We start from the raw sequence: 22461 nt of genomic DNA, 5'->3' as shown, positions 1-22461 counted from the left end.
TCTCTCTGCCCCCCCCCCACCCACCACACACTCTAAAATCAATAAATTTAAAAAAAGAATTAAAAGAAAAGCACATTCAACAGTGAAAGACTCTGGTCAACCTCCTCAACTTCAAGGATAAAGAAAGAATTCTTTAGGTACCCTGAGGGAAAAAGCAAAAGACTTCCTGGGGTGGGGGAACATCAGAAGACCAGGTGTATGTAACATCTACTAAGTTCCTGCCCTGGCCAGTGTGGCTCAGTTGGCTGGGCATTGTCCTATAACCAAAAGGTTAAGGGTTCAATACCTGGTTGGGTGCTTACGGGAGGCAACCAATTGATGCTTCTCTTGCACATTGATATTTCTCTCTCTCCCTTCCTCTCCCTTTAAAAGTAATGAAAAATGTCCTCAGATGAGAACAACAACAACAACAGCAGCAGACACCGCCAGCTATGAAATTCCAAGATGGTTCAGTGCAGTGGCAAGGAGCACAGACCTAAGAGTCAGCAAGTGTGAGCTCAAATCCAGGCACAGAGTTATGGGTCTCTGTGTACACATACACACAAGGCCAAAGGTAAGGCCAGAGGGATGGGCAGGGGCCTGATACCTGAGGGAGGCCTCTCTGAGGTGAATCTGAACCCAGATCTGAAGGAAATGAGGGGTGAAGGAGAAGGTCATATAAAGACAAGCCACAGCCCTGACCCCAGGAACAACCTAGCATGCTCTAGGAAAAGCAAGAGCAATGGGCTAGAGCCAAGTGAACAAGGCAGAGAAAATGAGCTCAAAACGAGGCAGGCCTAGCTACCTAATTTGCAAGGCCCAGTCTAACATGGAAATGCAGGGCTTCTTGTACAAAAATGGAAAATTTCTAGATGGCCACAGTAGAGTATTAAACCAAGCTCAGTTCTTCTAAGCCCCGGGCATTACACAGGTTACATGCTCAAAGAGCCAGTCCTGCTTTCAGGCAATGGACTTTGGATTTTTATTGTGAGAGGGATGAGAGGCCCCCAGTGGGTTCTGTCTCAGAGGAATGACACGATCAGGTAAAAGTTTTAAAAAGCTGACTTATGTGGAAAATGTAGAGAGTGTATATGGGTGAGGAGACAGGGAGACACAAGGTGCTGCGGAGTGGGCTCACAGTTTGTGGCATTAAATGTTTATTAGAGATTGACACCTGGGGAGAAGAGGACCTGGGCAGAGATGGCAAGACAGGGGTTTTGTACTCCCTTTACTCAGTCACCTGGGCACTTCCCTGGAAATAGTGTGACCTGGGTGAGAAGGCTCTCACTCGAAGGAACAGGCAGTTGGAGGCTGCCTGTTGACTATACTCTGAGCTGGGAACCTGTGGGTAATCTCTATGCTGTATGAGTTATTGCAGAGTCTAGGTGGGTGATGCAGTGGCTGGTCTACGTGCTGTCAGTGGAGGGCATGTGTGCTGGGGGCAGGAAGGGTGCAGGTCAAGGGTTCTGATTTCCATATTTTATGTTTTCCATGTTGAGACATCTTGCCTCCTAGAGGTCTAAAGGACAGCTGGATATACAAGCGTAGAGCTCAGGGGAGTCTGGGCTAGAGACAGATAATCAGGATATACTCAGCACAGAGATCTGAACAGCCAGGAGAGAGAGGGCATCTCAGACGTGTGTATGAACAACCCTCCGACCACTATCTGGATTTGTGATGAGAGGAGCCAGCAAAGGATACAGAGGAAGAGTGAGGTGGTAGCAGGACAATCAGGTACATCTGTTGAGATTATTGGTGGCAAGCAATGGAAACTCTATTTACACAAGGACTTGATTAAAAGGCTACTAGAATATGGAAGGTGGTGATGTTTGCACGATATGAATGTACTGAATACTAAGGAACTGTATACTTTTAAGTGTATTTTACCATAACAAAAACTGGAAAAAAGGCTTACTAGGTGACCAGAGAATCCCTAGAGGGTTGGAGGAATAGGTTTTTAACTTGAGTTGGCCATGAACAACCAGCACTGCCTCTGCCACCCTGCAGGGAGCAGTACTGGCCACAAGCTAATGGGGTCCTTCCTGCAGCCCTGACATTGAGCATGGGCTTCTCTTGCTGCCTACCATCCTGCCCCCAGGCAAGTGGGTCTGACTGATGGAGCCCAGGCACATGCCCATACCCTCCTGCAAGACTCAGACCATTTTTGGGAGTTAAAAGACCAGACAGCAAATATTTTCTGTTTTGCAGGTCACATGGTCTCTGTCATAACCACCCAATTTGCCAGCAGAGTGGAAGAACAGCCACAGACAGTGCATAAAGGAAGGGGTGGGGCTGGACTGCAATAAAATTTTATTTATAAAAACAGGCAGTGGGCCAGATTTGGCCTTGGGATGTAGTTTGCTGATACCTGCCCCAGCTGAAAGGGAAACTAGGAAAAGAAACCAATGGCATTTTTAGCAACTACAGTCAGAGGTCACTTGGCCTCCCATCAAACTCAAAGTGGGGTGAGAGTTCCCCTAACACAGAAGGGGGCTCAGATGTGACATAAGGCAGTCAAGGAAAAGAAAAGACTATCCAGCGATTCTGTACAAGAAGGTGATGTCCTGGAAGAGACACATGATTTCCAGGGAGGAATAACCATGTCAAAAGGAGGACTTGCCAATAGCCATGACAATGTGGACATCCACTGGGAGTGACAAGACTGTTCTGTGGAATGTGGGGAAGAAAGCCTCTGTGGAGTAGGCTGAATAAAGAGTGGGAGGTGAGGAGAGGGAACAGTGAGTAGCCAACTCTTGAAGAGCTTGGCTAAAGGGGGAACAGATAATGGAGCAGGAGCAGAGGAGGGAATGCTTAGTGAAGATGGGAAATTCTAAAACCTGTTTGTAGGATGATGGGCATGATTCATGAGGAGGGAAAACTGACAGAGTCCAAGGGAACATGGAACATGAGAGCTAGGAGCACAAGAAGTCTATGTTACCAGCAGAGCTGTTAAAGCTCTGTGGGTGGAGCAGTTTCCAGTGATGACAAAGTCTAGGCTGTGATGATGGCAGTGGGTAGCTGAGGTCACTAGAGAAGTAGTGGTCAAGGAGATGGTGAACCAGGTGCTAGAAGGGCCATCTATGTGGGACTTAAGTTACTTGTGGGATGGAAATGACTGAGTCAGAGACACAAAGACTGTGGGCCTAGCATTAATCCTCAATGGAGGGGGAGGGAAGTTTGGGGCAACAAGCAAGCCTGTGACAGAGAGTGTGTGGGCTTGGAAAGCTGAGTGCCAAGTGGAATGAGCACCATAGCATGCTTTTTTGAGAGCATGCATTGTGAACATGGAAGACACGGTTCCTCCTCCTGCCCAGTGTACATGGGCCCTGAGAGTTTACAAGGTTGCTTTCTTGGTATGAAATGGGAGCAAGAGAGGAGGGATGTAACCTGGCTGGGGCCTCGGGGCTTAAGAAGGGCTTTCAGCAGGAAGAGATACCTGAGCTGAGTCTTCAAAAATAAACAGGGACTTCTGGTCAAGATGGCGGCATAGGTAAACACAACTTACCTTCTAACACAATCACATCAAATTACAACTAAAATATAGAACCACCATCACTCAGAGCTGTCAGAAATCAAGTTGAATGGAAGTCTGACAACTATGGAATTAGAGAAACCATATCCATCCAGACTGGTACGAGGGGTGGAGATACGGAATGGGCTGGTCCAATACCCATGTGTGGTAGATAAAAGTGGGGAGGGGTATCTCAGGAGGGAGGAGTCCCAGCCCCACACCAGGCCCCCAGCCCAGGGTTCTACTGCCATGAAGGTAAGTCCCCATAACTTCTGGCTACAAAAACCAGCAGGGACTGAGTCGGAGGAAGAAACTGCTGAAGCCCCAAGCAGTTCCTCTTAAAGAACCCCCACACAGACTTACTCAGACTTACTCCTTCTCAGCTTTAGCACTGGGGTAGCAGCTTGAAAGGCATCAGTGGCATACTGGGAGAAACTGAGTATCTGGCATCAAGGCAAGAGCTGGGGACAACTTTTTCTCAGACAGAAAAGTGGGCAGAGGTCATTGTCCCTTTCCTGAACCCTCTCCCCACAGGGTCAACAGAGCAGGCAGACAGGTGCCATATCTGAGACTCCATCAACCTGGGTAACACTGTCTGACCAGCCCTGGAGATCCCCTGAGACTCACCCTGTCCCACCCAACTTATGGGCCCATCCAAGTGTTAATAGAGACTTTTCCATATGAATGGCTGGTCTTGGCTCATGCTTCATAACTTTCTAAATCCTCTCAAACAAGTAACAGCTGGCCTCAGTGAGTCCCCAGTCCCCATACCTCTTGCTAAGTGGCCCCAGGTCTGGAACTGGCAGCAGCCAGCCTAGATTCATAGCTTGGCTTTGCCTGGGAAGCTCCAAGCCCAGCACAATTAGCAGCCTTCTCAGATTGCTTTATAGCCTAGGCAGGGTGGCTCTGGGCAAAACACAGGTGGGGGCTAACCTTGGCCTGTACCACCCTGGAAACCCCAGGGCCAGCGCACCCAGTGGGCAGCTACAGACCATGTCAGAGCACCACCACCCTGCCCCTTCAGAGCTGATCCTCCATAGAGGGTGGCGGTTGGTGGTCAGTGGTCACAGCTAGTCCTTACAGCTGACTGGCCTGGGTAAATCCTTCTTATTAACTTGCCAACAGCAACCAAGGCTCAACTACAAGAGGAGGGTGCACTCAGCCCACAAAAAGGGTGCACCTCAAGTACCCAGTTTGGGTGATAGGGGAGTCTGTGCCACTGGACCCTACAGGACACCTACTATATTAGGCCACACTACCAAGACACGAAGTCATAGTAGCTCTAATACATAGAAACAAACACAGGGAGGCTGCCAAAATGAGGAGACAAAGAAACATGGCCCATATGAAAGAACAGATCAAAATTCCAGAAAAAGAACTAAACAAAATGGAGATAAGCAATCTATCAGATGCAGAGTTCGAAACACTGGTTATAAGGATGCTCAAGGAACTCAGTGAGGACCTCAACAGCACAAAAAAGATCCCATGAGAAACAAAGGATTCACTAACTAAAATAAAGAACAATTTACAGGGAAATAACAGTAGAGTGGATGAAGCTGAGGGTCAAATCAATGATTTGAAACATAAGTGAGCAAAAAACAACCAATCAGAACAAGAAAAAATAATCCCCCCTAAGACCCTAAACCACCCCCCCGCCCCCAAAGATAGTATAAGCAGCCTCTGGGACAACTTCAAGAGGTCCACCAGTTGCATCATAGGGGTGCCAGAAGGAGAAGAGAAAGAGAAAGAAATTGGAAATCTGTTTGAAAAAACAATGAAAGAAAACTTCCCTAGTTTGGTGAAGGAAATAGACATGCAAGTCCAGGAAGCACAGAGTCCCAAACAAGATGGATGCAAACAGCCCCACTCTAAGACACACCATAATTAAAATGCCAAAGGTTAAAGATAAAAAATCTTAAAGGCAGTAAGAGAAAAGTTAATTAACTACAAGGGAGTTCCCATAAGACTGCCAGCTGATTTCTCTAAAGAAACTTTGCAAGCTAGAAGGGATTGGCAAGAAATATTCAAAGTCATGAAAATGCTGGGACCTACAGCCAAGATTGTTCTACACAGCAAAGCTATCATCTAGAATTGAAAGGCAGATAAAGAGCCTCCCAGACAAGAAAAAACTAAAGGAGTTCATTATCACCAAACACTGTATGAAATGTTAAAGAGACTTATTTAAGAAAAAGATAAAAACTATGAGCAATAAAATAGCAATACAAATCTATCAAAAATTGAATCTAAAAAGCCAACTAAACAAACAAGAAGAACAGAGAGAATCATGGACACAAAGAGTGTTCTGATGGTTTCCAGGTGGGAGGGGAGTATGGGGGAATGGGTGAAGAGGTGAGGGGATAAAGAAGTATAAATAGATAGTTACAGAATAGCCAAGGGGTTGTAATGTATAGTATAGGAAGTGGAGTAGCCAAAGAACTTATACACATGACCCATGGACATGAACAATAGTGTGGAGACAGCCTGAGGGAGTGGGGGTGCTGGGTGGAGGAGAGCAAAGGGGGAAAATTGGGACAACTGTAATATCACAATCAATGAAATATAATTTAAAATAACAAAAATAAATAGGAGGAAATGAAACAATGGGTAGAAAGCAGTTCTGTATGGCTGAGCAGTTCATCTGTGAGAAATGGGGCAGCAACAGGAGGCCAGAAAGAGCCAGGAGTCACATTAGGGGCCTCAATACCATTTGAAGACAGGGGTACCACTTTTGGGTTTAAAGCAGGGGAGTTATATCTGAGTCTAGGAACTGCATGGAAGATAGAAATGTGTAGGAGCGTTAGCAAGTTATTGTAAGAATCCTAGAGAGACGAGGGCTTGAACCATGTCAGTGGAGAAAGGGATGAAGAGGGAGGCTGGAGAAGTATAGGAACACAGCAGGTCTGGCTGGCTCCTGGGATGTGAGCAGTGAAGGGTAGGGCAGGAGACTCTCAGGTTCCCAGATTGATGATTGGTGCTGCTATCTGGTATGACAGAGACCAGAGGACATGGGGTTTGGCTGTTCAGCCTTCTGATCTAACCATCTTATACAGGTGGAGGCCAGGGTGCAGTAGGGCTAACAGTGAGTTGAGGGGAATGGGAGGGAGGGAAAAATCCTTTAAATGCCTTACATGGTTAAAATCTGATTAAACTGTACATACACCCCATGAACCTTTTTCTAACATGATGCAAAAGAAGTTTTATTTCCTTCATACTTTATTTTAGTGCTCTCTGTCGCCACCTAATGGGATGTCAGCTGAAACCCAAAGACTTATCCATGTACTGTCCAGTGGGCAAGGAGAGGCTCCTGACAGAGTAGCCACCCAGGTAGTGGGGGATGGGACATTGTCTGGGTGGAGAAGGACCTGTCCAGCTAATTTTAGCTTTCTGACAACATCTCTAGGGTCCACGAGACCACCTTCTGGAAGATCAGAGTTTCCTGGAACTAACAGAGACATTCATTCATTAATAATATCTCATTCAACTTCAAGTCATTTTCTGTACTCCCAGGATCAACCATCAAACTGAGTCATGCTCAGGAAACCACTACGTAGATATACCCAAAACTCTTATTCGGTGGGACACTTGAGCCTAGCTGAGCTCAGTTTTTGGTTTTAGTATTTAATGTGCCACCTCTAGGTCTAGGTGGACTTACTCCTTGCTGCCAATTGCCTTCCTCCTACAGTTCCAGCATACCTACAAAGGTTATTCGCTGAATAAGGAGTGCAACAAGTGCCACACCAGAGGTGACAAGGGGAGGCTGTGGCTGGTGAGCAGAGGCAGTCACTGCTCTCAGTGGCTTCAGCAGAGCAGGGGGCACATACAGCAACAGGTAACTTCACCATCATCTGGGACCAGGGGAGGGGACAAAGAGATGAGGGCCAAAGAGCATGACCTGGTTTAACTCCCCTTTTTGCCAGTGAAGAGCTACAAGAAGGAAATCAACATTTTCACATGCCACGGAAAGGCCACTAAGATAAATGCTTGAGTCTGGTAAGTTCTCACCTGTGAGGTATGGGTAAGGATGAGTCTGCCTCTTTAGCTGGTATGGATTCCATGAGTGGATCCTGATAAGGCAGGTAGACAGCAGCTTCATCCAGAACCACTGCATGTGGAAGGACAGAGTAGAGAAGTGATCTTATGGTTGGCCAATGGGGAGATGGAGATCATGAATATAAACTACTCTTTTGGAAAGCTTGGCACAGAGAAGATATGGGGCATCCAAAGGCAAGGGGTAGTGAGCCAACAGAAGGCCAAGATGGAAGATATGCCAAATTTGCAATGGAATGTAAGGTATATTTAAAAGGATGTTTACTGTTTTTCATAACATTGATGTCTTAGTCTGCTTAGGATGCCATAACCAAATAGCCCGACTGGGTAGGTTAAACATTAGAAGTTTATTTCTCACAGTTCTAGAGGCAGGAAGGCCAAGATGAAGGTGCCCACAGATTTGCTGTTTGGTGAGGGCCCTCTTCCTGGCTTGCAGACAGCTGCCTTCTCACTGTGTACTCATGGCACATGACACAGAGAGAGTGAACTCTGTGGTGTCTCTTCTTAAAAGGACACTAATTCCATCATGAGGGTCCCATCCTCATGACATCATCTAACTCTACTTTCCGAAGGCCTTGTCTCCAAATATCATCATATTGGGGGTTAGGGCATCAACAGGTGAATTCTGGGGGAACACAAACACTTTAATCCATAACAATGTTCATTATTAAATGAAAAATGAAAATGCAGGGTATGGCACTACATATAATGCATGACACCAATTAAAACACAATTCAAATTATAGTAGTACAACAATCTGAATTTATTTAATGCCACTGAACTGTACACTTAAAAACGGTTAAGATGGTAAATTTTATGTTATGTGTATCTTACCACAATTTTAAAAAATCAATCTAGGAGAAGACAAGAAGGAAAAAAAGAAATAAGGAACAGAAAATGTAGAAAAACTGGAATGCACAAAATAATATGGTATAAACAAATCTAAATGCATCAGTAATTAAACAGATGTTAATGGACAAAACAGAATAGATTTTTTAAAAACCTAGCTACTTGCTTCTAACCCATAAAAACACAAAAGGGAGGAAGATGAAAAGCTGCAGTACTACCCCAAACCACAGGTAGTGCAGTACCACTGCTATCAAACAAAGTAAAATTCAATGCAAAAGCACTGTTAAATTATAAAGAGGATCACTTCAAAACGCAAAAAAGTTCAATTTACCAGGAAAATAAATAGCTTCTAAAAGGCCTCAAAATAAATAATAAAGCCAAAATTAATAAAGCCCATGGAGAAACTGATGTGTCCACCAACAAGGCAGGAGACTGTTATAAACGTTCCCCACCAGTGCGTAAATCAAGCAGACAAAATAACAGTAAAAGAGAGGATACTTTTATAACCCTGTGGACAAGACTGAGGTGATGAGCTTATGCAGCCTTCTGCATCCCCGCCTGGCAGCTGCACACTCTACTCAGCAGTCACACACTTCTCAACAAGCTGTGAGGGCTAGTGTCACACACACCAAGTTCCCAGAACACAGTGCAATTTAGCTAGAACTTGATTTTTTAAAAACAGTAAAAAACCACAAAGCCATGTGCTTAGAAATTTAAAAAATACATTTCTAAATAATCTGTGGTTTAAAGAAAGCATCACAAAGAAAAATTTAAAAACCCTTCAACCTAAAAACAAACAAACAAACAAACCTTCAAACTGACCAAGTGGTAGGACTACATATCAAAAACTTTCTGAATGCAGCTGAAATGGCTTGAGGGTCAGCATCACTTGCTTATATTTGAAAAGGTTGGAAATCAATGAGCTAAGTTTACAATTTAAGAAGTGAGAAAAATAAAACCAGGGAACACCCCTCCCCCCAAAAGTATAAGTTATAATACAGATAAAAGCATAACTTAATAAACTAGAAAGCAGACATACAGTGATAAAGGACAATAATGCCCATAAGTTCATTGTTTGAAAGACTTTAATAAAACCAATAAAATTCTACTAAAACAAGGGGAAAAGGGAGAAAGTACAAGCAAACAATTCTAGAATGAAAAACAAGGCATACATACAGATATTACAGAAGTTTATAAAAAGATATGCACAACTTCATGCTAGTGAATTTAGTAACATAGACAAAATGGACAAAAATATACCTGACCCAAGCAGGTGCAGGGGAAATAAAAATAAGTTTTCAAGTGTGCCTATGTGCACAGAACACGTCAAAGAACATACACAGGACCCTGGGGGCAGCTGTTCCCTACAGAGGGGCCTGGGTGGTAGCAGGGACACTCAGAGCGAACATCAGTTGAAACAATCCAAATGATGGTAGTACAACTCTCGAGTTTGCACTTCCTGGGTTGTGAACTGTGTGGGTGGGTCATCTGCTCAACAGTGGATCCAAATGTGCTGGTAGACAAGGAAAGGCCTCACCTGGCTGCGTGTACAGGCTGGCCCAGTAGACGGGGAGCAAGATGAGTAGCATGAGTAGATCCCAGGATTAGCTTACACTAGGTCTTTTCTTTTTTTGTCCTTTTATTTTTTAAAAGATTTTATTTATTTATTTTGAGGGGCGGGGAAGGGAGGGAGAAAGAGAGGGAGAGAAACCTCAATGTGTGGGTTACCTCTCGTGCCCCCCCCCCCCCCCCCCCCCCCCCCCCGCAACCCAGCCACAACCCAGGCATGTGCCCTGACTGGGAATCAAACTGGAAACCCTTCGGTTTGGTTCCCAGGCTGGCCCTCAATCAGCTGAGTCACATCAGCCAGGGCTTTTTGTCCTTTTGATCTTTACAAATTTGGTAGGTGATAATGGCATCTTCTTTGCTTTCATTTGTGTCTCATTGATAATCACCAAAGCAGAACTCTTCCTGTTTTCATTAGCCACCTGTACCTTTTCTTTTATGAATTTCCTATTCATATTCTTCATTCATTAGTGGTGACTACTAGTAAGTCAGCAATAAGGATTATTGCATTCAAGTCTAGACTAAAAAGGAAATTTAAAAATCTGCCCAATTACAATAAGTGACTGTTGAATAGCCCAAGATAACTGTTCCCAGTGCCGGGTCAGAGGCATTAAACTAGGATTATTTGTTGGTGATTTGAAGCTGAACTATTTTTCCCAATCCAAACACTTTAGACTCACCCAAATCCCATGGAATTATACCCAAGCGTTCATTCATTCATTCACTGAATAGCCAGCCTGCTTGTCAAGCACTGTGATTTGATGGAGGCCAGGGTCTGCTGGAGAGCCTCGCTTACTGAGCACCAGTGGCACTCCCCACACTTCACCCCCTTTCCAGAGAGCCCTTTTAGTTACTATTACTATCACTACTCCTGAGTTACTAGCCAATCACTCAAATGATGTGTAGGCAATCCAAAAGCTCAGACCAGGACATTTTCCCAATACTTTCACAATCACTGATTTACATACAGTCTTACTGAATATTCAGCAACACACCAAAGTAGCATCTAACCAAAGGCAACACAGGCTCAAGGACAGAAAAGCGACTTGACAAATAGTAGGTATAAAAGCTGAGATTTAATCCTAGGACAACAGCCTATGATCCACTATTATCTTGAGATAAAACTGTGAAAGTATGTTTTTTTCCTTGCCTATACATCAAGGTCCTAGGTTGAAAGCAAAAAACCCCCCCAAAAACCCAACTCGAATTTCAATTACAAAGGGGTTGATTTGTTAGTTTGTTTGCCAGATCTGGAAATGGAGACATTAGAGAACTAAGCCCAGAAAAGTGGTTGTATAACTGAAAACAAAGCTCATAAAAGCAGCTGCACACCCTCCCTGGGTATCACCATCACCCCATCATTGGACATTAGCCACCACTACTTGCTTTCTGACACATGTGCCACTACTATTCTCTCTCACTATCCCTCAAGAGTCAAAGTTCCTGAAGGCAAAATGGTTTGGCCAAGCTTTAGTCTTATCACCATTCCCTAGTTTGTAGGGAGCAAAAGTAGGGAATATTTGTCCCCTATGGCAGGCACTGCCAGCTACCCCCAACACTCAGGTTCTTCATCTGCCTTCCTCATAGGACCCTGTGCTCAGCTAGGGAAAGATACTGTTTCCTAGCTTCACAGCAGAGCTCGTCCAACATTCTGGCCAATGAGATGGAGGCAGAGTGTCCTGCCTCTTGCATTCTTCTTTAGACCTTCTCTTATCCCATGGACTGTGGACATAGATCATCCTCCCTATCCACTGGCTCTGTGCTTGCTCACACTTGTTCTGGCTTCCACTGATGGGACTAAGGAGGATAAGACTGTAAGACGCCTTTGTGTCTCTGCTCACTCCTCTTGGGTTTCTGACATCCACCTAAGAAGAGACTGTCCATGGCAGTTGCTTTCCCTTTCTGGGTCCTGGAACCATAGGCTTGAGAACAAATCTGAACCACATCTTGCAGCTGATCAAGACCCACTAGTGAGAAATAAATGATTGCTGTTATAGCCACTATTTGTTTCTCAGTTTAAAAAAAGATAGACAAGGAGATGGAAATGGAAATTATTGAATGGGACTGCAGGGTAAGCTGGAAAGTGTCCTTTTGCCATTCCCCGTATTCTCCTTCTTTCTACTGGAGAGGAGGATGCAATGGCGAGAGCTATAACTTCCATTTTGTGACCATGAGCAACCTTGAGAATAGAAGTCTCCTGCTCAGGGTGATGGAGGAAAAAGATTGAGGTGCACTGATCCCAGATACTTACACAGCCACTGCAGTGGCCATGGACAGACTTGAGGGCACATGAGAGAAGAGGACACTATGAGCCTCCAACCCCGTATTTAGGTTTTCTTAAGTAGAAGCCAGGGTCCACCTGCCTCCTACCTAAGATCCACACAATGTGGGATTCTTTTAACACAAAAAAGGTATCAGGGTGCTTGAAAGAAAAAAAAAGGCACAGCACAACAAAACATTCATGATAAACCACATGTGGGATTTACTTGCTACATAGCTCTTTCACTGAGTTATCACAACCAACATAACTCAAGCTATTGAAAAATGACAAAATAAATTCTGAGGTTTTTTCATCCTATTTCTGATGGCTAAAAATGCAGCCTTTGAGTTGTTTATAAGTGAATTCAAGAGACAAAAATAAATCCATATAATTCAGAATGTACTGAGGACAACACATATGCCTTCTATGTGATAAGCTCCCAGCATTATTTATTCAAAGAAAACTTGCCTCACTGCAAAAATATAAAAAACAACACAATTAATGACACAGCATACCATCTCCTACGACACTAGATTACTTTGCTTTAATTTCCTTCATAGTATAGGTCTTGAAACCTGATCAGAACGAAACACTGAATTGCTGAGACTCAGAAAGTTCAATCAGCCAGAGGATTTTGCTCTCCCAAACTATAGCTGCCAAACAGGCAGATGATGGCCCAAATCTGCTGAGTGAACCTGGAACACCAGGTCCAGGTAGTGGAGGGCATGTGCAGAAGCCATGTAGTGAAAGCCTGAAACTCTGCCCCTTACTGCTCCCACGAGAGACTCCATCAGCCACTCATACCAGGTGCTATACTATGCAGGGGAAGGCCCTGAGGAGTTACATGGGGTCTGTGTTCCAGAAGCTCATAATGTACCAGGTAAAGTGCAACATGTGAGAAAACCACTGTCCTTTCTGGCTATAGGAGCTGCACCAGATTTCTGTAGGGGTCACTAAGGGCCCACTAGGGTGGGCAGTGTCAGCCTCTTCTCAGGAGTCAGTTCCTGAGGTTTCATCCAGTCAGGCAGAAAACCACAAAGGCCATCCTCATGGGTACTTTAAGCAGCATATCTGTTGGCAAAACACAAATGTTGTCACACAAATACCAAGCCACAGATTGCAAAGGCACCTGACAGCTTTTAAAATTCATTTCTCCTGTTTTGCAAAGCTGCATTGGGAAATCATGCTGTTAAATTATATACTCATAAAGGATGTATGTTTAAAAAGTGGAGCAACTGTGTAGATGCTATTTAGACTATCATTAATTTATTTCATGCTTTGGGGTAACTGCAAATCCCCCCAAAGTAACTGAAGCTGCTATCTCTAGCTTGAGTTACCTGTATGTATATATACATATATTCCTGTATATATGTATACCTTCTGACTCCAGACCTTAAGTTTGATTAACCCATAAACAATACTGATCTTATTGGCCACATAGAACCTAATGGGTCAATAGCAGAGCAGGCTGCATTCTATTCTGCCTCTGTTAGCACAAGTCAAAAATCTTAGGGCAAGGTCCCACTCCAGAATGAATCCATCCATCACGCCAATTCTAGGCACTGGAGATACAGCAGACAAGAAGTGAAAAAAATTATCTTCCCTCCCTAGATTCTAATGGAAGGGAAAGGGAGGGACGGAACACAAATAAAATGACATACAGCAGATGATGACAAATGCTAGGCTAAGCAGGGGGAAGTGGTGGGGTAGAGGCAGGCATCAATCTTCGGGGAGGGCCACACTTGAGCAGACTTGAAGGAGATCAAAAAGGACCCTGCCTGGGGAAAGGATGTTCCTAACCGAGGGAAGGACAGGGCTAAGGCCCTGAGGCAGGAGTGGGTGTACCTGGAGGGTCCAAGGAGTATGCAAGGTCAGGAGGACCTCAGTGGATGGGTGACAGGAGAGCAGCAGGAAAAGTGATTACAATGAGCCTTGAAGACCACTGTGAGGACTTTGACTCTGAGTGAGAGGATAGATCACTGGAGGGTGCTGAACAGAACAGCACCATATTCCAGCCCAAATGCTGCAGGACTGAATAGAGATTAGGGGGCAAGGGCACAGGCGGGCAGAGAGGCTGGGTGCTTGGACCAGGATGGGACCAATGGAGATGGGAAGAACTTGCTAGGGAGAATGAAGTGTTTGTGGATGAATGGGATATAAGAGAAAGCATTCTGGGTAATCAGCAGCAGGTGTCTGGCGTAAGGAATAGGAAGATGAAGCTGCTGTTTACTGGGAAGGGAAAGACCAGGGAAGAGAAAGCATGGGGGGGTCGGGAGCTCAGGTTTGAACAGGTACAGCTGGAGAAGCTGAACAGAGATGTTAAATCAGCACTGGGAACACAGGTCTGGAGTTTAAGGGACCTGGTCAGCCTGGAGACAAATCTGGTAGCCGGTGGCTTGGAATATAGAGCCATGAGGCTGGATAAGATCACCTTCGAAATGAGAGTGGAAGTCTGAGCCCAAGGCCCTCCAATACCATGTGGGGCACTGAGAAAGATCCAGATACCTGAGCTATCTCTGTGAATACAGTGAACAACCCTAACCCTATAGAATTCATTCCAAGCAGGGATGATACAGTTAAGATAACATGATCAGTCGCCTATTCTGTTAGAAAGAGACCACAGCTGTGGTTTGGGGGGGGGGGGGCGGTGCAGGCAGGAACCACAGCAGTCTAGGTAGGCCTCCCTGACAAGGTGCACACTGGTACAAAGCCTCATGGGAGAGAGTGGACTGACTCACATGGATACTGGAATCAGTGATGCTGATAAGTTGGGGAAGAGGAAAAGTGACACAGGCATCCAGGTTTAACAATACAAAGGCCATCATTAGTGTCAGCGAAGGACTGACTGGAGAGGGAGAGGGCTCAAGAAAGCACATAGAAGAGACAGAGTGGAGTCTTGCTGGAAAAGGGATGCAGAGGAGCTGGAAGGCTGGCGGGGCCAAGAGAAACTTTGGTCAAGGTGGGAGAAGTAACAGCAGGTTTTTTGGGGGGATGGGAAGGACCCGACTTTGAAGGGAATCTCTGATGCAGGAGAGGGCTGAAGAGATGGCCCAGAACAGGAGAGGAAAGTATAGTGCGGGGACAGATGCTGGTAAGGAGATGCAGGGCCTGCAGGGCCTTTGCCTACCTCCACCTACCCCACTCTCCTTCCCCTCTGGCTATCACCACACTGCTGTCTGTGTCTATGTGTTCTATCTATATATGGCTTTTTTCCTGCTCAAACCCTTTGCCCTCCAGCCCTCCAACCCCCCCTCCCCTCTGACAGCTGTCAGTCTGTTCCATGCACCCATGCCTCTGTTTCTGTTCTGTTCATCAGTTAATTTTGTTCATTAGATTCCACAGGTAAGTGAAATCATATGGTATTTGTCTTTCTCTAACTGGCTTATTTCACTTAACATAATAGTCTCCACGTCCATCCATGCTGTCACAAAAGGTAAGATTTCCTTCTTTTTTACAGGTGAGTAAGGGAATGCTTAATTTTCTACACAAACTTTCCAATGAATAATGAGGGTTGTCCTATTACAGCTGCCAAACTGTGGCAACCAGACAGAAGTTATGTGGGTGCTATGTAAAAACTACTTAGGACGAGATGAACATTTCATTAAGTCCACTGTGAATTCCTTTAGCTGAACTACTGTGGTCATGCTACATGAAAATAGGACTGAATTGCCACTGCCCATCTACTTATAAGCTGGATTCCACTGAAAACAATTGTTCTGTGGAGATTTTGGCCTTCCCTGGGCCCTTCTATCCTGCAGATACACAGGCTTTTATAGTGGATTCAATGGTAGCCCCCCAGAGGTTCGTATATGTCTTAAACTTCAGACTTATGAATGTAACCTTATTTGGAAAAGGGGTCTTTGCAGATGCAATTAAGTGAAGGATCACAAGATAAGACCATCCTAAATTTAGGGTGAGAAGACACACAACAGAAGGCCAAGTAAAGATAAACGCAGAGATTAGAGTGATTCAACCACATGCCAAGGAATGTCTAGGATTGCCAGGCAGCTGCCAGCTGCTAAAGGAGGCAAGGAAGGATCCTCTGCAAGAGCCTCAGGAGTGAGTGGGCCCTGTGACACCTTGATTTTGGATGCCTGGCATCCAGCACTGTGCAAGAATATGTTGCTGTCACTGCAAGCCACCCAGTTTGGAGCACTTTATTGTAGCTGTTCCATAAACTCACCAGCTTCTACTTGAGATCTAATTCTCACTAGACTCTTGAGCTTTCACGAAGGATTCATGTGCTTTCTATCCTCTGACCTTTACCAACAAGAAAGTTCCTGCCCCAAGCCCACCCTCAGGTGGTCACTCTCCATGCAAAGACTATGCTCCTTCACAGGGCCCCGTCACCTCCTCTTCGTCCTTATACAAACATGCTCTCATAGCCACTTACCTAAAAAAGACCCTCTGCAACCCCACATCGCCCTCAACCCCACCACCATTTCTCTGGTCCCCATCACAGCAAAACTTTTCAAAAAGAGTTGTCTACACCTGGTGTCCACTTCCTCATCTCCCACTTACCCACTGCAAGCTGGCTTCTGTACCTCTCACCTCTGATAAAGTTCCCTGCTTAAAATCCTTCATTAGAGGATGGCCAACTGCATACATGCATTTACAACCTAACCCTTCAAACCTCAAAGAGACAAAGTATAGCTGTATACAGAGAAAGAAATGGCCCTGACCAGTATGGCTTAGTTTGGCATCATCCTGCAAAGTGAAAGGCTGCTGGTTCAATTCCTGGTCAGGGCACATGCCTGGGTTGTGGGTTTGGTTTTCAGACAGGGTGAGTATGAGAGGCAACCAATTGATAGTTCTCTCTCACATCAATATTTCTCTCCCCCTCTTTCCCTCTCCTTTCTCTTCTCTCAATAAATAAATAAAATCTTTTTTAAAAGAAAAAAAGAAGAGAAAGAAACATTCTACAGAGATGATAGGAGGGGATCTGCGAACAAATGAGATATATTTCACCAATTTCTAGATGCTGGAAGTAGGAGGAACATGTTAACTAATGAAACAGAGCAGAATGTACTACAAGGGAGCTACAAAGGAGATGAGAATCCCAAGAGGTTCTCAGATCAGTGTAGAGCAGACCAGAGGTAAGCAGTGTCCCTCAGACTCTCTCATGTACATACGAGTCATCTAGGGGGCTTTGTTGACCATCAGATTCTCACTCAGGAGGTTTGGGATGGGGCACTTCCAGCAAGCTCCCAGGTGAAGCTGATAGTTCTGGGGCTGGCTAATAGAGCATACTTTAAGTGGTTAAGTGCCATTTCCTCCCACGGGCAAGAAATCAAAGGGTCTTTTCTAAATCAATGGCTGGAACCTTCCTTTCCTCCCAAGGCTGGCAATAGCCCAGGTGAAGCCCACCTCTTTCTGGCCTCTGAGGGTCCATGGCATGAGGGCTGACCCCTGTCTGCTTCTCCTCAAAGCCAAGTCTGTTCACCAACCTGCCCTGCCCTGCTCCCCACATAACTCCTACTGTAAACTCCTGTTCTGGGGAGGGACCCTGAAGGAAATGGACAACTCCATCAGAGCAGAGGTAGTGTTCCAGATACCTGGGTCTCTTGTCTCCAACCCAAACAGCTCTTCAGGATCAGAGGAAGAGAACCAGCAACATGGAAGAGAGACCAATTCTGTCCCTAGAGGACACAGATAATATTGTTGGAGAAATTCTAGAAGATAATACAGCTATAAAACCAGAACAAAAAAGAGAGAGACATGATAAAAAGAGTTCAGAGATGAAAAACGGGTTAGCTATGAATACAAAGCAAGCGTATGGCACTGTTTACAACAGGAAATGACTGAAAAGGACCCAAATGTCCATCCACAGGGAGCTGCTTGACTAAAGCATGGTTCATGTATACAATGGAGTCTATGCAGCAGGAACAAAAAGAATGAAGAAGGTTAAGCTCTAAGCTGCCGTAAGTAAGAACTGTATCTATGCTGATACGGAGTGAGCTTCAGGATAGACAAAGTGAGAATAAACTAAAAACAATATGCAAAACAGTATATCTAGCATGCTAACTTTCTGTGTAAGAAAGGACAATATATATAGGCCTGGCTTTAAAAAAAACTCAAGCCTATTATACTAGACATCAAATTGCATTTCAATAAATATAATAAAAAGTGTAATAAAAGATAATTACAAAAAACACACATGTTGTTTACATGTACATAAAATGTGTATATAGGTCATTATCATAAAGAATCTCTACCACAATCATGAACTTTTTGTTATTCCACAATCATAGCTAAACAAAGATCAGTGAAGCAGCAATTCCCTGTATTAAATTAGGCTTGACTTTTGAACCATTAAATACTCCATGCATCTCCAAAACAGAGAAAAAAAGCAAACCACAAAATAGCAAATAGATCTGTTTATCAAATCAGTAACATAGCAACACAGGAAAGAATTATTCCGAGTGACTTTTCTCCAACATATTGTAAAGAAAAATTCAAACATACAGAAAAACTGAACAAACTGTATAAAGAACACCCATAAACTCATCACCTAAATTCTACCGTTGTTGACATCATCATCCATCCATCAATTCATCTTATTTTTGATGCATTTCAAACTTCACACACTGGTACACTTCATCCCCAAACATTTCAGCATGTGTATCATTAACTAGAGTCGAAAATTCATTTTCATTTTTTTAAAGGTAAAATTTACATCCAGTGACATGACAAATCTTTAGTGTATAATTTGATGAGTTTTGTCAACTGCATGCACCTGTATAAGCTAAACCCCTATCAAGAGAGAAGATGGCACCATGGCCACAGAAAGTTCCTTGGCACCACTTTCCAGTCAGCCCCTTCCCACATCCCCAGCAACATTTGATGTTTTCAGTTTTGGCCATTCTGGTGGGTATGCAGAGGCATTTCATTGTGGTTTTAATTTGTATTTCTCTGATGACTAATGTTGAGCACTTTCTCATGAGTATACTGGTCATCATTCAGATGTCTTCCTTTGTGAAGTACCAAAATCTTTTCACCTTTAAAAATAGGTTGTCTTTTTACTATTGAATTTTAGGAGTTCTTTATATATTTTCACACAAGTCCTTTTTCAGATATGACTTTCTATTTTCTCTAGGACCTGTCTCAACTACTGGTATTTTCTCAGTGACTTGTGTTTTCATTTTCTTGATGATTGCTTTTGAAGAACAAAAGCTTTACATTTTAATGGAGTACAATTTACCCATTTTCCCTTTAATACTCATTGCTTTCTGTGGCCTAAGAATCTTAAATCTTCAGGCTGTAAAGATATTCTCTTATGTTTTCTCCTAGAAGCTTTACATTTTAGCCCTAATTTTTTTTCTTTTGATTCCAGAGAGAGGGAAAGGGAGGAAGAAAGAGAGGAAGAGAAACATGGATGTGAGAGAGAAACATCGACTGGTTGCCTCTCGCACACACCCCAAATGGGGATTGAACCCACAACCCAGGCATGTGCCCTGACAGGGAATCCAACCCACAACCCTTTGGTTTGCGAGACGATGCCCAACCAACTGGGCCACACTGGCCATGGCTACATTTTAGCTTTTAAAAAATTTAGGTCTATAATCCACCTTGAATTAAGTTTTATGAATGTTGTGAGATAGCGTTATGTGTTAAATTGTGTCTTCCTCAAAAAAGATACTGAAATCCTAATCCCCAATACCTAAGAAAATGATCTTATTTGTAAATAAAGTCCCTGCAGATGTAATTAGTTAAATGAGGTTATCCTGGAGTAGGGTAGGCCCATATTCAATATGACTGGTGTCCTTATAAGACAGCCATGTGAATACACAGACTGCTACATGATAAGGAAGGCAGATACTGGAGTGATGCAGCTGCAAGTCAAGGAACACCAAAGATTGCTAGCAAACCACCAGAAGCTAGGAAGCGGGAAGGAAGGATTCCTCTATAGGTTTTAGAGGGAGCAAAGCCCTGCAGACACCTTGAGGTTTAAGCAAACCAGTTTGTGGTACTTTGTTATGGCAGTCCTAGGAAACTAGTATGTTAGAGTCAAGGTTCGTTTTTGTCTGATATGGACATCATTTGCTATCATCCAGAACCCCTGGCTGAAAAGGTTTTCCTTTTTCCCAGTGAATTGCTCTGGCATCTCTGTTAAAAATCAAACTATCATATAAGTTATGTCAATTTCTGGGCTCTCTAATTCTATTCTACTGAACCATGTGTTTATCCTTATACAAGTACCAGGTGCTCTTATTATAGATTTATAGTAAGTCAGTCAGGTAGTATAAGTGTTCTGATTTTGTTCTCTTTCAAGATTTCTTTGGATGTTCCAGGTACTCTGCATGTCCACAGACATTTTATTTATTTATTTTTGGTGATATTCCCTCATTTTTTCAGTTGTTTTTATTTTCTCTATGCATTTGAGAATCAGCATGTCAACTTCCATAAAAAAGCCTGTAGTTATGATAGGGATTATATGTTCAATCTATAGATCAATACAAGGACCAAGGACATTGTAACAATTATTTGGGATTTCAATTCATGAACATATCTTTCTATTTGTTTACATCTTTATTTTTTTCAGCAATGTTTTCAGTTTCACTGTACAGACCTTGTACATTTTTTATTATTCCTAATGATAATGCAGTGTAAATTTCTTTTCCAATTAATTTTTGCATAATTGACCGTGTATCCTGAGACCTTGCTGAATTCACTTTTTAGTTCTAGTAAGATATTTTCTTTCTCTTTCATTTCTTCTTCAAGTAGATTCTTTCAAATTTACCACATTACCTCAAAGAAGAAAGTCTTAATTCCTTTTATACTTGATCTTAGCCGAAAGGCCAGGAAGTAAAGTGATGCTTACTTCCTTTTAATATTAATGCCTGGTATCCCTTTTCTTGCCTTATCATACTGGCTAAAACCCCAAGTACAATGTTGAACAGAAGTACTAAGAGTGGACACCTTTGCCTTTCCTGATTTTATGGATAACAGGTTTAACATTTTACTATTAAATATAATTCATCTGTAGCTTTGTGACAAAAACACTTCAGATGAGGAAGTTCCCTTCTGTTCTTAATCTGCCAAGTTTCTATTACGAATTAGCATGGAATTTTATCAAATGCTCTGTCTATATTATTGAGATAATTATATGATTTTTCTTTTATTCTTTTTTTAAAAAGATTTTACTTATTTATTTTTAGAGAGGGAAGGGGGGGAGAAAGAGAGAGAGAGAGTGAAACATCAATGTGCGGTTGCTGGGGGTCATGGCCTGCAACCCAGGCATGTACCCTGACTGGGAGTCGAACCTGCGACACTTTGGTTCGCAGCCTGCGCTCAATCCACTGAGCTACACCAGCCAGGGGCCCTTTTATTCTTTTTAAAAAAAGATTTCTAAAATTTTATTTTTAGAGAGAGGGGAAGGGAGGGAGAAAGAGAAGGAGAGTGTCCTGGTTGGTGTGGCTCAGTGGATTGAGTGCTGGGCTGTGAACTGATGACTCGCCAGTTCCATTTCCCGTCAGGGCACATGCCTGAGTTGCCGGTCAGTACCCGGCTGGGGTGTGTACAAGAGGCAACCAAATGATGTCTCTCTTCCTCTCTTTTTAAAAATATTTTATTTATTTATTTTTAGAGAGAAGGGAAGGGAGGGAAACAGAGAGGGAGAAAAACAATGATGTGTGAGGAAAACATCAATCAGTTGCCTCTTGCCCACACCCCAACCAGGGCCCTGGCTGAAATCCAAGCATGTGCACCGACTGGGAAATGAACCTGTGACCTTTTGCTTTGTGGGATGATGCCCAACCCACTGAGCAACACCAGTCAGGGACATTCTGTATTTTTATTGATACTGGTATTATAATCTTATAACTATTTTATGTATATTACAAGCTAAAGCAAGTATGTTATGTTAATTAAGAATCAACATATTCAGTATAAGAAAAAGATATACGTATAAGGATAAAGTAAAAGTTAAAGACAAACCCTCGAGCTTCTAGTCAAGATGGAGGTGTAGGTAGACACACCTTACCTCACTGCACAACTATAAGAAGGAACACAACTAAATTAAAAATAAAAAACACCCAGAACTGCCAGAGAATTGCCCAGAAAGAGGAACACCCAGAAATGTACAGAAGTCCCACAACCAAGGACTTAAAGAAGCTATATTCATCCAGGTGGGCAGAGGGCTAAGACTGGGTGTTGGGCAGGGAGGGCTCCGTGTGGCAGCGGTGAGCCAGGGGCAGAGAGGCAGAAAGGCAGCGAGCCAGCAGAATGGGCAGCCCCACACTCACTTCTG

General features: G+C 43.5%; 1 protein-coding gene and 1 long non-coding RNA gene across 3 annotated transcripts in view; both read right to left on the bottom strand.

Moving 5' to 3' along the window:
* Window positions 1–22461, bottom strand: part of MECP2 (methyl-CpG binding protein 2) — a 66120-nt gene that overhangs the window by 23031 nt on the left and 20628 nt on the right. The gene's annotated exons all lie outside the window — the stretch shown is intronic.
* On the bottom strand, window positions 1865–18260 carry LOC118498587. The gene is made up of 3 exons (XR_004901076.1): window positions 17910–18260; window positions 16111–16114; window positions 1865–1877 (listed from the first exon to the last, which is right to left on the bottom strand). It is a non-coding gene; the product is annotated as an uncharacterized LOC118498587 (long non-coding RNA).

Source organism: Phyllostomus discolor, chromosome X (assembly GCF_004126475.2).
Source record: "Phyllostomus discolor isolate MPI-MPIP mPhyDis1 chromosome X, mPhyDis1.pri.v3, whole genome shotgun sequence".
Classification (NCBI taxonomy): domain Eukaryota; kingdom Metazoa; phylum Chordata; class Mammalia; order Chiroptera; family Phyllostomidae; genus Phyllostomus; species Phyllostomus discolor.
This window is presented reverse-complemented; position numbering and strand designations above follow the sequence as displayed.